At 44.6% G+C, this 14,292-nt stretch overlaps 1 protein-coding gene across 23 annotated transcripts in view; it reads right to left on the bottom strand.

Annotated features, from left to right (window-relative positions):
- Nucleotides 1-14,292, bottom strand: part of TLN2 (talin 2) — a 482,025-nt gene that overhangs the window by 462,869 nt on the left and 4,864 nt on the right. For 7 of the 23 annotated variants that reach the window (XM_035261780.3, XM_078333299.1, XM_078333307.1 and 4 more), the window contains exon 2: nucleotides 4,616-4,695. The exons of the other annotated variants lie outside the window; for them this stretch is intronic. The gene's annotated coding sequence lies outside the window, so the exon portion shown is untranslated. The remainder of the gene's footprint in view (nucleotides 1-4,615; nucleotides 4,696-14,292) is intronic. 23 annotated transcript variants of the gene reach the window in all.

Here is a 14,292-nt window from a genome sequence, read left to right as displayed (position 1 = left end):
CGCCTGGGTCCACACATCCCCTTCCAGACTGTGCTCTCCATGAGGACAAAGCTCAGGTCTGTTTTGTTTCAGGCTGTATCCACCATGCACTTAGCAGACACCCAGAAAAAGATTTGCCAAACTGATGAATGACTCCAAAGCCAGGGCTGTTCTATAAGAGTAGGCTGCTTCCAAAACCATAGCAAGCATGCAGGTGCACCCTGGTTTAAAAGACTCCCAAACGTGAATTTACAAGACACACATTGGAGAATTCATAGTGGAAGGGCACAGGCCTAGGAGTCAGAAGACCAAAGGACTCTTCTCCCACTTACGCTGCCTTACCATCCATTTGAACAAACTCCTCCACCTCTCTGCACCTTGGCTTCTTCATCAATCTGATGGTTTAATTCATCCCCTAAACCTTTACGAACTCCCACCATGTGCCAGATGTGGTTCTAAGAAAGAAATTATTATGAGTAATGGATAAGAGGCCACGCCCACCCCTAAGCAGCCCTGCACCAATGCCACTCCACCCAGCCCACTAAGCACTGAGAGAGAATGCACAACTTTTCAAATAAGTGTGAAACAGAGGGTCCTTGAGGAAACACATGCTTCACAAAAGGAATCTTTACTTTGCAAACGAACTCACAAAAAGCATGGCTAAAGTGACAAGTTCCCCGACACACTTTTTTTAAAATCAGGTTTATTAAATTATGTAGAGTAAAATTCATCCTTTTTAGGGATACAGTTCTATAAATTTTTACAAACACATGCAATTCCTGCTGCAATTTTTAAAGTTTACTTATCCCTAACTTTTCAAGAATACATTATATAAAGTAATGTGAGCACATATGACCCAAAGACGTAAAATTAATTTTAGCCCCCCTTTCTAAAAGTAAAGGTTTCCCATTCTGCCAGAAATAGGAACACAGAACTAAAAATCTTGTCATCTGGGGGGGAAAAAAAATCAATTTGCAGAACTATCTGCAAAGCACAGAACTTAGAATACCAAGATCTATTGCACTGGTCAAGATAACTGAATTTCTTCTACTAATAAAAAAGTATCTCTTCCCAACCCTCCCCCTCCCATATGAAAGCATTTACCAATTTTTGAATTATGTACACAGACTCCAAGAATATAAATATATTTCAACCATGGTCATTCCTAACTACCTGCGCAGTTTAAAACTACAAAGCCTCCTTGAATTAACCCCCAAAGGCTCTAATGTATTTCACATACTATCCATGATTAAAAAGAATTTACTTTGATGATGAACATCATTTTTTAGAAAACTATCTTAAAATGAATTGCATGACCTTTTCTAAAAAAATGAGAAGAGGAGGGGTTATTCAAATAGAAAGTTAACGATCTATTAGGATTACATCACTGCTGCAGAATAAGATCCTGGTAGGTAACAGCAAAATGGAAATAAACGCCACTATAAACAATCTAACAGTATTTATAACTCTACTGTGTGACTGGCGTCTGGTCAAAAGCAGAACTGATTTCCAAACCCTAGTTTAGTGACATTTAAACTTCATTTAAATATTCAGTAAGAATATTTTGATTATTAAAAACTACAAGGTGCAATGGCTCATGCCTGTAATCCCAACACTTTGGGAGGCTGAGGCAGGCAGACGGCTTGAGCTCAGTAGTTTGAGCTCATGCTGCCCATGGCTGGTCTCTACAAAAAAAATCCCAAACATCCAGTTATGGTGGTACCACCTGTGGTCCCACCTACTCAGAAGGCTGAGGCAGGAGAATCACTTGAGCCCGGAGGGCAGAGGTTGCAGTGAGCTGAAATCACACCACTACATTCCAGCCTGGGAGACAGAGCAAGACGCTGTCTCAAATCCCAGCACTTTGCAAGGCCAAGGTTTGAGCTCAGGAGGTCAAGAACAGCCTGGGCCACAAAGCAAGACCTAGTCTCTACAAGAAAGAAAAAAAAGGAAAGGAAAGGAAAGACCTCAGACCCTGCTCGCAAGTATGGTGGCAGGGGTACTGTATAAGAAGCCAACCCCCTTTTGAGCTCTAAAGTTTGAAATGTGAGCACCTTTCCTTTATTTCTTTTCTTTTTTTTCTTTTTTTTTTTTTTTTTGAGACAAAGTGTTACTCTCTCACTGTGTCACCCAGGCTGGAGTGCAGTAGCACGATCTCAGTTCACTGCAACCTCTGCCTCCCTGGTTCAAGCAATTCTCATGCCTCAGCCTCCGAAGTAGCTGGGATTACAGGTGCCCGCCACCACGCCAGCTAATTTTTGTACTTTAGTAGAGATGGGGTTTCTCTATGTTGGCCAGGCTGGTCTCAAACTCAAGTTATCCACCCACCTCAGCCTCCCAAAGTGCTGGGATCACAGGAATGAGCATTGCACCCAGCTCAGTAAGCACCTTTCCATGACATCTCCTAGGAATTCTGATACAAGCCAGCTAACAAAAATCAAATGAAAAGTTGGTGGTGATGGTGGTTTTTACGCTCTAAATTATGTCCATGATAGAGTACATATGTCCTCATATCTTCGAATGCATTGAAATCTCCGGGAGTAACAATAAAAATACATGTTTTGTGGTTGCAACCTGAGCTTCTGATTCTTAAGTATTCCATAAGTCCTCCCAAATCTGTATTTTTAATGAGTTGCCTAGGAGATTCTTATGCATATCAAGGTTTGAGACTCACTGGTATTGTGGGAGCAACCTATGTTAGAGAGCTGAGCTTCAGTCACACTTACCTACTATTTAGTGTATAAACCTTGCTACATCTTAGCTTCCTCAAAGTAGTACTAGTAATACCTGCCTCACAGGATCATGACGGTAATCAATGTGCAAGACCTTAATAAAATGTAAAGCCAACAAAACCAGCAGGTGCAGAATTCCACAATTGAGGGAACTGTGAAATTCTGCACCTGCTGGTTCTGTTGACTTTACTGAAGGGAATTTCACCATTAGGGTCCCTTAGCCAGTAAAGGTAACTTCACTAACCAGCATCCTAAGACAGATGCAGATTCTGAGAGAGAAATCAGTCTGACAATTTGTGTTACGGGTTTAACTGTGCCCCCTCCATCCCAAAAAATATGTTAAAGTCCAATCCCCCAGGACCTCAGAATGAGACCTTATTTGGAGACAAGGTCTTTACAGAGATAATCAGGTGGCAATGAGATCATTAGGGTGCCCTAATCCAATATGACTGTCGTCCTTATCAAAAGTGGAAATGTGAGCAAAGAAACAGACACACCAGGACAGAGGTGAGGCAGGAGGTGGGGCTTAGACATCAGACCAGACTGAGGACTAGCTACCACAGGGCCAGAGTGAAAGCAGCTTTCAGTCAGACATACCCACCAATGTGCCATGTCAATTTACCATTGCCATGGCAACACCGGGAGTTTCTGTCCTTTCCATGGCAATGATCCTAATGACCCAAAAGTTACTACCCCTTCCCTAGAAACTTCCACATAAATCCCTCCTTAATCTGCATTTTATTAAAAATGGGTATAAGGCCGGGCACAGTAGCTCACGCCTGTAATCCCAGCACTTTGAGAGGCCAAGCAGGGCGAATCACCTTAGGTCAGGAGTTCGAGACCAGCCCGACCAACATGGAGAAACCCTGTCTCTACTAAAAACGCAAAATTAGCAGGATGTGATGGGGCATGCCTGTAGAAGGCTAAGGCAGGAGAATCGCTTGAACCCAGGAGGCAGAGGATGCAGAGAGCTAGGATCAAGCCGTTGCACTCCAGCCTGGGCAACAAGAGCAAAGTTCCATCTCAAAAAATAAAAAAGTGGGTAAAAATATGACTGCAAAACTGCCCTGAGCTACTACAGTCTGCTCTGTGGGAGTGAGCACGGAGCTGTGACACTGCCGGAGCCGTAACACTGCTGCTTCAGAAAAGCTGTTTTCCTCTACCTCAAGCTGGCCCTTGAATTCTTTCCTGGGCAAAGCCAAGAACCCTTATGGGCAAAGCCCCACTTTGGGGCTCATCTGCCCTGCATCAGAGGGATGACAATGAAGAGACAGGGAGAAGAGGCCCCTCTGTAAGAAACACAGAGAGGCATGGAACAGGTTCCCCTCACAGTCCTCAGAAGGAATCGACCCCTGCTTTTAGACTTCTAGCTTCCAGAACAGACACAATACATTTCTATGATCCCAGCCACCCAGTTTGTGGGACTTTGTTACAGCAGCTCTGGAAAACTAATACAATCTGTCGGCATTCAATTCAAGAGAAAAATGCCCGTCTCCTGTCCCTATGGTTAGGGATATGTCCACCTGATGCTTCTCGGATTCCCCAGGGCTCACTCTAGGCCCTTCACCATGCAGGTTCAAAAAGCTCCATCTAAACAACTTCTGAGATTCATCAAAGAGCCAGCTCAGTGGGACAAGGCATTGCTGCAGGCTTTGCTGGGCCGGCTCCAGCCTACAGTAACTGTCACAAGATCAGGGCACTCAAACATGTGACAAGTTCACCAGCACAAACAAGCCAACAATTTACCATCCTTTGTAACTGTCAAAATCCATCCCTGCACCGCCAGCTTGTACCCTCTGTTCCTTCCATCAGAGCAGCACTCAGGAGCAGCTTCTCGTTCCCCATCAGCTTCTTCCAGAGTTGGTTAAACCCAAACACCACCCCAGAGCCAGCTCAGTACTCACCTAGGGACCTTCATCAAGAGGATTCATAAAAACCCTCAGGGAGGTGATTTCCTCACACTGAATGCAGCTTTCATTCTCACCTAAGTGGGACAAAACACATTGGGAAAATGCCAGAAAATTAAATTTCCCCAAAGAAAATAAAAAACCCTTTCTATGTGCATTTTAAATAGAGCCCTACAGGGTCTGTCTTGGTAACCAGAAGTGGTGCAGGAGAATGAGGAGCAAACTGTGACCCAGTCAGTTGAGATGGTTGTCGAGTCTCAGGAAGGAGTCCAGTCTGTCCAATGTGTGTGGCCAGCAGGCGTCTAATCTGCAGGGTGCCTGTCCCCAGTCCCCTGTCTGCCTTGACCCCCCCGTACATCTTTCTTAGGCAGCCTTCCTAGGGTCCTCCCTGGAGCTCCCAATTCAGTTCAGTGAGTCGGGTGGGATTAGGAACCAGCAGTTTTAATAAGCTTCCCTAGAGATTCTGATGCACACCCAGGGCTGAGAACCACAAACAACCCTGAATTGCAGACAGGTTGCCACAGCACATCCCAGGAGAAGGAGGAAGCGGGGTTCCAGTGCCAGCTTTATCAAGCGTCACACCTTCTGAGCCTCAGTTTCTTTCCCTGTCAAAGAGAGACGCCCACCTACAACCATTCAGACCACCACCCTTTCTTTAAAATACAACACTGATAATAAAAGTAAACGTCTGTCTAGTCACTGAGATGTCCCACACAGGCATCTGCCCTGTCTTCTCGGGTGTACTAAACCTAACAGCTTTGTGGCTGCCCTTGGCTGATGTCTTACCCACAGGACAAGCTCCTTTAACCCCGTCAGGGAGAGCCCAGGAGTGACAGGTGTTGAGTCCAGGAGAGAGCCCTTCAAGGAGAAAATTAAGCCTCTTAAAGTACTCTCCATGCAATCTCTCAAACCCAGGAATAATCCAGGCTCCCCTTGGAAAATCCGCCATGCATGACCTCAGGCTACACTTGGGAAACAGCCTCGCTTACATGAGACTAGGACCTTGGCAGTGCCAAGTAATTAAATGGACCATACTGGAGTAATGCAAACTGAAGAAAAGAGAGGAAGTTTCATTTAAACACAGGAGGACGGTGCTTTGGGGTTCTTTTAACCTATCTGAACGCAGTGCAGAAGGCCCAGTGAACTCCCCAATGAGCTCAAATCCTCTGGAGAAGACATCTCCGGATGTGATGAAGTGGACGCGGGATGAGTGATTCACCAAAACAAGTCACCAGACCATTAAGGTCAATGAGAAACACTTCAGACAAGTCCATTTATCGTCTCCAACCCAGTGACAAAAGTTGCTAAACAGACTGCTTAAGTGCCCCCTTCAGAGATAAAGATGAGAACTGCAACCATGTGTCTCCATCCAGCTGTCTCCGCAGGTGCCTTCCATCACTCAACAAGTACTGAACAAGGATGTGCCTCCTTCATCCGTACTTGAACCGCTAGCTCTCGACACAAGACCTAAACATACTGCACCATGTGAGACACTGCTTTTCCACTTCAGCATGATGCTCTTCCTTAGCTCAAGCCTGGAAAAGACTTCTTCTTCCTCACCCAAGGCTAATCTCCAACCAGCAAGTTTCTTTCATCAATTATTCATTAAGAATTTTTTGTCCCGTACCTATCATGTGCCAGGCATTCTTCTAGACACTTGAGGACACAGCAGCAGAGACGATGTGTCTTCTGGAGCTTATGTTCTAAATGCACTGAGACGGACGATAAGTGAGTCCTGTATGCAATAACAGGAAATAATAAATGACAGGAAAACAAGGAAGAAGCTTGCGAACAGGGGCTGGAGGATGCCAGCGGGACCTCGTAAGAGGTGATACTGGAGCAGATTCCTAAATGAAGGGAAAGGTGAGAGAGCGCCCCCAACGTTCAGCCAGGAAGAAACATCCAGCAACAAGGCTGGAGCTGGAGAAGCCAGGGAGCAGAAGAACCAGGTTGTGACATGGAAGCCAGTGGAAGGGTTCCAAAGAGAAGACAATGACCTAGCCAAATGCTGAAGAAAGCCTGTAGGGCTGGGCGCGGTGGCTCACGCCTGTAACCCCAGCACTTTGGGAGGCCGAGGCGGGTGGATCACGAGGTCAGGAGATCAAGACCATCCTGGTCAACATGGTGAAACCCCCTCTCTACTAAAAATACAAAAAATTAGCTGGGCATGGTGGCGCTTGCCTGTAATCCCAGCTACTCGGGAGGCTGAGGCAGGAGAATTGCCTGAACCCAGGAGGCAGAGGTTGCGGTGAGCCGAGATTGCGCCATTGCACTCCAGCCTAGGTAACAAGAGCAAAACTCCGTCTCAAAAAAAAAAAAAGCAAGCCTGTAGAAGATGACAACTGAAGAGTTAACCACTGGATTTCGCCACATGGATATTGCTGCTACCTTAAGAAGTATGGTTCTGGGAGGGGCACAGTGGCTCATGCCTGTAATCCACACTTTGGGAGGCCACGGCAGGCAGATTACTTGAACCCAAAAGTTCAAGACCAGCCTGGGAAACATGGAAAAACAAAAAACAAAAATTGGCAAAAGCCAGACTGAAGTGAGTTCAAGAAAGAATGAGAGAGGAGGAAATGGTGTCAGCGAGTATGACAGTTCTTTCAAATATTTTTATTATGAAGGGAATATAGAGGAATGGAAGGCCAGCAGACCAGGACATAGGGTCAAGAGGGGATGTTTCTGATGGGGGCCATCCATCAGAGTGGGAAACTGAAGATGCAAAAGGGAAAGGACATAGCTGCATGAATGAAAGCCAAGAGAGGACAAGATCTCATCCACATGTGATTACAGGTTCTGGTAGGTTAGTAGGGTTAGTATAGGAAGATGATTCTTCTAGTTCTTCTAATTGCTTCTTCTCTCCGTGAAAGAAGCCAGGCCATCAGCAGAGATGTGGGTCTAGAAACATAGTAAACCTGGAAGTGTCAAGAGTCCCCCTGAGGTTTGTGGTTATAAATTAAAAGCAAGGTGATACAGAGGGCGATGTGTTTTCTCCAGCCAGGACCATGAGCCTGCAGCTGACAGAGGGTCAGCAGAGGGTGGGCTTAACCAAGAATGGGCTTTTCCCAGAACAGTAAGACAAAGGAGGTAAAAGTCAAGGGAGTTGAGGGTATACGCAAGAACCTCAGCTGGGTAAGAAGGACAAGGAAGGGGTGAGGGACAATGAAAAAAAAAAAAAACAGTCACCAGGTCAGAAGCCCTTGTAGGGTGAAAGCTAGGTGGAACTGAGTACTAGAGCCAGTAAGATGGAAGAGAAAAGGGGAGGGTCAGACTGGTAAGCTTGTCAAGATTTTGGTGGAGGTGCAGTTATCAGTATTGATAAGGTCTGCAACCATATTTTTCAAATGATGGGCTGCAAGTTTAGCGGGTAGTGAAATCAGTGTGGTGGGTTACAACCAGCATCTTATTTTTTTTAATGAAACAATAAGTATCAAAGTACATTATACCCACTAAGAGTAAATGCCATTTTGTGAAACTTTTGTGTGTTTGTCTTAGGTCATCACATAAGATATATTTCTCCTGTGGCGTGGGGCTAAAAAAACTTCACACACTAGAGCAAGGTTTCTCAACCCTGGAACTACTGACATTTCGGACAGCATAATTCCTTGTTATGTGGGTCTGTCCTGTGCATTGCGGGATGTTCAGCAGTCTCACTAGATGCCAAGAGCATCTCTTCTTCCTCCAAAGTTGTGGCAGTCAGAAAAGTCTCTAGACATTGCCAAATATCCTCCTTGTTGCAAAAATCAGTGCTCTAGAGATAACCATGAGAGCAGTGGCTGAAGCAGGGTAGAGAAAAAGATAACTGAAAGGGAGCTGGTCAAGGGACTGAGAGGCTGGGAACTGGGTAGACAACCTATATAGATGAGGTTCAAGTCACCAAAATGTTGATGGGAGGAGGGACTGCTGGCCAGATGCTAAAATCTCCAAAGAATGAGGCAAGGTGACCCAGAGGACTGTAGATGAGTGGCCCTCCACCCTGGCTGCACATTAGAATCACCTGGAGAACTTACCCACCAATGCCCAGGTCCCATCCCAAACCAACTACATCAGGATCTCCAGGTGACACCAATGTGCAGCCAGGTCAAGGAACACTGCAAAAGAACCCCATCCTGCAAACCCCCACTTAAACATGACAATTTCCCTTCCAGGTCTCTTTGTTTCCTGCACTCCACTATCATTGCCAATTTTGCTTTGCTTAGAGCCAACATAGGAAATCACTAGAAAAATATTCAAGGCTGTAAAACTAAGTGGCTAGCCCTTCAGTCTGGGTGACAGAGCAAGACCTTGTCTCTAAAAATAAACAAAACAAATTAAAACTAAGTGGCTGAAAACAGAATAAATGTTCATCTGCTAAGAAATTTTAGAACTAGGAGATCAGTGAGAAGGACAGCCTTTTAGGGAATACTCTGCTTGAGCTTGGAATCATCCACATTTCTCAAGGACATCCAGACAAGCGAGGGTCCCAGAGGACAGCCAAACACTTATGTGTTGCTGATAAGCATCATTAGAAACATAACCCTTTGGGGAGGCTGAGGCAAGCAGATCACTTGAGCTCAGGAGTTGGAGAACAGCCTGGGGAACACGGTGAAATCCTGTCACTGCTAAAAATACAAAAATTAGCCAGGCATGGTGGCACACGGCTGTAACCCCAGCTATTTGGGTGGCTGAGGCAGGACAATCACTCGAACCCAGAAGGCAGAGGCTGCAGTGAGCCAGATTACACCACTGCACTCCAGCCTGGATGACAGGTGAGATCCTACCCCCCCCCCAAAAAAAAAAACCCTGAAAACATAACCCCTTTGCTGACACTGCAATAAACATTTGTTGAAATTAATGGCTACTAGACTTAATTTCCTCCAAAACATGCACAAATGATCAGATTATGACACAATTTATGCCATATTCATAATCTGGTCACCATATTATTCTCAATACCCTTCACATGTAGCCAACTTTTAATTAAAAGAAATCAATGACATCAAATCTTGAATATGCATGTATGATGGGAAAAAACAGGAATAAGAATCCCTCTTTCCCAAGAGAATTCACTATTAACTATTTAGAACGATACCCATGAATTCTCACTTTCACTGCTGATGAAACATGCATCTATCTATAAAATATCATTAAATCCCCAAATACCTACAACAAATTCAGACAACAAGTAAGTAATATGACTCAAATATTTATTTTGCCCAGCTTGGGGAAATTGGCAGAGTTGTGTTAAATGTGCCTTGGCTGAGATTTTAACTTTCGCATGTATTAGTCCATTCTCACATTGCTATAAGGACATACCTGAGACTGCGTAATTTATAAAGGAAACAGGTTTAATTGAGTCACAGTTCAGCATGGCTGGGGAAGTCTCAGAAGACTTTAGACCTCAAGAAAATAATGGTGTAAGGGGAAGCAAACATGTCCTTCTTCACATAGCAGTAGGAGAGAGAAGTGCCAAGCAAAGGGGAAAAGTCCCTCATAAAATCATCAGATCTCATGGGATCTCACTATCACAAGAACAGCATGGAGGTAATCACCCCCATGATTCAATTACCTCCCACTGGTGTCTCCCACAACACAAGGGGAGTATGGGAACCACAATTCAAGAGGAGATTTTTGCGCAGGGACACAGCCAAACCATAACATTCCACCCCTGACCCCTCCCAAATCTCACGTCCTCCCATTTCAAAACACAATCACGCCTTTGCAACAGTCCTCCAAAGTCTTAGTTCATTCCAGCATTAACCCAAAAGTCCAAGTCCAAAGTCTCATCTGAGACAAGGCAAGTCCCTTCCGCCTATGAGCCTGTAAAATCAAAAGCAAGTCAGTTACTGGGGGTACAGGCATTGGCTAACTACACTCGTTCCAAATGGGACTCTGTTGGGGGGGTTTCAATCCAACATTTTCCTTCTGCACTGCTCTAGCAGAGGTTCTCCATCACGGCTCCACCCCTGCAGCAAAATTCTGCCTGGACATCCAGGCATTTAATTACATCCTCTGAAATGTCGGCAGAGGTTCCCAAACCTTGACTCACACCTGCATGACCAACATCACATGGAAACTGCCAAGGCTTGGGGCTTGCAGCCTATTAAACAATGGCTTGAGTTGTACTTTGGCCCTTTATATCCACTGCTGGAGTGGCTGGGATGCATGACACCAAGTCCGGAGGCTTTACATAGCAAGGGGGTCCTGGACCCAGCCCAGGAAACCATTTTTCCGTGTTGGGACTCTGGGCCCCAGGTGGGTGGGGCTGCAGCAAAGGTCTCTGACATGCCCTGCAGACATTTTCCCCCTTATCTTGGTGATTAGCACTTGGCTGCTCCTTACTTACGCAAATTTCTGAAACTGGCTTGAATTTCTCCCCAGAAAATGGGTTTTTCTTTTCTACTGTATCATCACACTGCAAATTTTCTAAACTTTTATTTTCTGTCACCTCCTAAATGCTCTGCTGCTCAGAAATGTCTTCTGCCAAATGCCCTAAATCATCTCTCTCAAATTCAAAGTTCCATAGATCTCTAGAGCAGGGGTAAAAAAGCCGCCAGTATTTTTGCTAAAGCATAGCAAAAATACTGTCGCCGTAGCTCTAGTTACCAAGAAGTTCCTCATCTCCATCTGACACCACTTTAGCCTGGAATTTATTGCCCGTATCACTATCAGCATTTTGGTCAAAACCATTCAAAAAGTCTCTGGGAAGTTCCAAACTTTCCTGTAACTTCCTGTCTTCTTCTGAGCCCTCCAAACTGTTCTAACGTAATTTCCACATATTTGGGTGTCTTTATAGGAGCACCCCACTCTCTGTGGTACCAATTTAATCTATTAGTTCATTCTCATGTTGCTAAAAGGACATACCCAAGACTGGGTAATTTGTAAAGGAAACAGGTTTTAACTGATTCACAGTGCAGCATGACTGGGGCACGGGAGCGGATCACAAAACTTACAATCATGATGGAAAGGGAAGCAAACAGATCCTTCTTCACATGACAGCAGGAGAGAGTAGTGCCAAGCAAAGGGGGTAAAGCCCCTTATGGAACCATCAGGTCTCGTGACATCTCATTCACTATCATGAGAACAGCATGGGTGTAACCACCCCCATGGTTCAATTACCTCCCACCGGGTCCTTCCCACCCACACACATGGGGAATATGACAACTACAATTCAAGATGAGATTCTGGGTGGGGACAAAGCCAAACCACATCACAACCGTAGCACGGCTGGCTGGAAAAGAGCACAAGACCCATGGAAGAGAGGTAGCTAGTTCCTCTAAACCAGTGGTTCTCCACAGAACTTATCAGTTCTATCAAGATTTCAAAAATCACATTAAAGATGTGGGTTGAAAATGGTAGAGGCAGAACAGCCAGCTAAGCCAGGGATCATATAGAAAGAGATCTGGGTTCAAACACCAGCCAGCCCTCTCTGGCTGACCCACAAGATCAGCCTCTTCTGGAAACTTGTTAAAAATGCAAATCAAACCCCACCAAGGACCCACAGAATCTGAGACTCAGGCCCAATAATCGAGTTTAACAAGACGTGCAGGTGATTCCCATGCATTTTAGTTTGGAAACCATTGATGTAATCTCAAGCATGGTTTTCAAATTGTGCAGCCCTGGCTTCCAGTTGGTCAAGATCCCAGATCTCCCATCAGGATTCACAGAATCACACAGTATGTGCTTTTTTTAGTGTAGAGCACGGTGTGGTGGCTCACACCTATAATCCCAATGTTTTGGGAGGTCAAGGTGGGAGGATTGCTTAAGGTTAGGCATTCGAGACCACTCTGGGCAACAGAGCTGCTCTCTACAAATATATATATATATATATTTTTTTTTAAATACAATTTAGCCAGGTATGGTGGCAAGCTCCTGTAGTCCCAGCTTAACAAGAGGCTAAGGCAAGAGCCTGAGGCTGTAGTGTGGTGTGACTGTACAACTGCACTCCAGCTTGGGCATCAGAGAGACCCTGTCTCTAAAAACATTATTCAGATAAAAAATAAAATGTGAAATGCTTTTAAAAGATTGGTTTTAGCTGACACTGACAAAAACTCATCAGTTCTATCAAGATTTCAAAAATCACATTAAGAAGCTCGGTTGAAAATGGTAAAGGCGGAAGAGTCAGCTACGCCAGGGATCATATGGAAAGAGAGAGACCTGGGTTCAAACAGCAGCCTAGTCCTCTCTGGGCCTCTAACAGAAAAACTCAGGCCAGGCACCATGACTCAAGCCTGTAATTCCAGCACTTTGGGAGGCCAAAGCAGGTGGACTGCCTGAGCCAGGAGTTCCAGACAGCCTGGCCAACATGGTGAAACCCCATCTCTACTAAAAATACAAAAATTAGCTGGGAATTACAAAATACAAAAATAGTGGTGGCACATGCCTATAATCCCAGCTACTCAGGGGGCTGAGGCATAAGAATCACTTGAACCCAGGAGGCTGGGGTTGCAGTGAGCAGAGATCATGCCCACTGCACTCCAGCTAGCTAGACCCTGTTTAAAAAAAATTTTTTTTTAAGGCTTCTTGATTGGCCAGTAGCTCTCTCTGCAGAGGCCATTACTGGTCTTCCCTCAGAATGGGATCAGAGAAAGTTAAGATAAAGGAGTGCTTGTAAGAGCTTTCCTGAGGTCTCACCTTCACTACCTCCTCGGGGCAGAGGAAACAGCTTTTTCCGAAGCTATCCTTTACACTGAAGGTATACTCTTAAAGCTGAGAAATCAAAGGATTTTAGAAAACAATTAATTGAAAATTTCCAAAGAGATAAGAGCTTGCTATGGGAGGAGGCAACAGAGAAAGTAAACGTGATATTTCCCAGCCTTTTTTTCTAAATGGTTGCTAGTGAGTTTCTTATCCATTAACCAAATATTTTTTAACTTGTTTTCATACAGAAGAGACCGCATGTTTGAACAAGTCAACCAACTGAAGTGTATATGGAGAAAGCTAATTACCTCCCCCTCCTCACCGCTAATCTTAAACAATCTTAAGTTTTGGGTGTCCTTACACATCTTTCTCCAAGGTCATACACATAGGGCTTCTTTTTTAAAATCGGAAATGAAATACAGTCATACAACACATGATACGGTGCAACCAGCTTTTATTTTACGTATTTTTAATATGTCATGCACAGCCCTCACAAAATAATCCATACTATGTATGTATCTCATTTTAATCATTTTACTAATGAACATTTGTTGCTTCTAATTTCTTTACTGTAAAAAATTCTACAACAAACATCCTTACCCACAGACCCTTACATGTTTTTCTTTCCGTAAAACAAGGTTGCAAATGTGGGATTGTTGGGTTACAAGGCGCCTGTGCTCCAAACTGTCACAGAAACCATCTGCTTTTCCCAAAGGTTGTAACAATTCACACTTGCACCAAAAGAGTCTGAGAATTCCCACCCTGCCCCCCATCTAACCGAGAGTATCACCAGCCTTTTAAAAGATGTATCAATCGTATGGACAGGAAATAATATATGTTTTTAAATTGTATTTCTCTGGCCACTAGGGAGGTTGAGAAGAGACGCATCCCTTCTTCTGGGAATTGCCGGGTCACATCCTTTTCTCATCTTTCTACAGTGTTGTATTTCAGTACTACTGTTTCATCACATACTCATCTCCCCGCCCCACCCCCACCCTGGCTACTAGATACACAAAGTACAAAAGAGTAAGGACAAAAGAGTATCACCTCCCAGG

This window comes from Callithrix jacchus, chromosome 8 (genome assembly GCF_049354715.1).
Source record: "Callithrix jacchus isolate 240 chromosome 8, calJac240_pri, whole genome shotgun sequence".
NCBI lineage: Eukaryota > Metazoa > Chordata > Mammalia > Primates > Cebidae > Callithrix > Callithrix jacchus.
The sequence above is the reverse complement of the archived record's forward strand: the minus strand, read 5'-3'. Positions and strand labels throughout refer to the sequence as shown.